The sequence below is a fragment of the Arachis duranensis genome, chromosome 2 (assembly GCF_000817695.3).
Source record: "Arachis duranensis cultivar V14167 chromosome 2, aradu.V14167.gnm2.J7QH, whole genome shotgun sequence".
Taxonomy (NCBI): domain Eukaryota; kingdom Viridiplantae; phylum Streptophyta; class Magnoliopsida; order Fabales; family Fabaceae; genus Arachis; species Arachis duranensis.
In genome coordinates, this window is record NC_029773.3 from 40,245,045 (window position 1) to 40,246,583 (window position 1,539).

The window sequence follows — 1,539 nt, forward strand, 5'->3', positions numbered from 1 at the left end:
GTGACTCCTCATGATCATGTACCTAATAAAACACAAAATAACAATAAAATAAAAATTAGATAAATAAAATTGGGTTGCCTCCCAACAAGCGCTTCTTTAATGTCAATAGCTTGACAGTGGCTCTCATGGAGCCACAAGGTGATTAGGTCAATGTTAGTGTAGTCCCCACACCAAACTTAGAGTTTGGATATGGGATCTTAACATCAAACTTAGAGTTTGGTTGTGGCCTTCCAACACCAAACTTAGAGTTTGACTGTGTGGGCTTTTCTTGACTCTGAACTGAGAGAAGCTCTTCATGCTTACTCTCTTTTGTCACAGAGGGATGGCCATGTGCCTTAAACACAAGGTAGTCCCCATTCAATTGAAGGACTAATTCACCTCTGTTGACATCTATCACAGCTCCTGCTGTGGCTAGGAAAAGTCTTCCAAGGATGATGCAATCATCCTCTTCCTTGCTAGTGTCTAAGATTATGAAATCAGCAGGGATATAAAGGCCTTCAACCTTTACTAGTACGTCCTCTACTATTCCATAAGCTTGTCTCAATGACTTGTCTGCCAATTGTAATGAGAACAAGGCAGGTTGTACCTCAATGATCCCTAGCTTCTCCATTACAGAGAGTGGCATAAGATTTATCCCTGACCCCAGATCACACAGAGCTTTTTCAAAGATCATGGTTCATATGGTACAAGGTATTAAGAACTTGCCAGGATCTTGTTTCTTTTGAGGTAGAATTTTCTGAACCTAGGTATCCAGCTCACTAATAAGTAAGGGAGGTTCACTTTCCCAAGTCTCATTACCAAACAACTTGGCATTCAGCTTCATGATAGCTCCTAAATATTGAGCAACTTGCTCTCCAGTTACATCCTCATCCTCTTCAGAGGAAGAATAGTCTTCAGAGCTCATGAATGGCAGAAGGAGATTTAATGGAACCTCTATGGTCTCTATATGAGCCTCAGATTCCTTTGGATCCTTAATAGGAAATTCCTTCTTGCTTGAGAGACATCCCAGGAGGTCTTCCTCACTAGGATTTTCGTCCACCTCCTCCTTTGTGCATTCGGCCATATTGACTACATCAATGGCCTTGCACTCTCCTTTTGGATTCTCCTTTGTATTGCTTGGGAGAATACTGGGAGGAGTTTCAATAACTTTCTTACTCAGCTGGCCCACTTGTGCCTCTAGATTTCTGATGGAGGATCTTGTTTTATTCATGAAACTAAAAGTGGCCTTTGACAGATCAGAGACTAGATTAGCTAAATTAGAGGTGTTTTGTTCAGAATTCTCTGTCTGTTGCTGAGAAGATGATGGATATGGCTTGCTATTTTTCAGCCTGCTGTGTCCACCATTGTTAAAGCCTTGTTGAGGCTTTTGTTGATCCTTCCATGAGAAATTTGGATGATTTCTCCATGAGGGATTATAGGTGTTTCCATAGGGTTCATCCATGTAATTCACCTCTGCCATTGCAGTGTTCTCAGGATCATAAGCTTCTTCTTCAGAAGATACCTCTTTAGTACTGTTGGATGCATTTTGCAATCCATTCA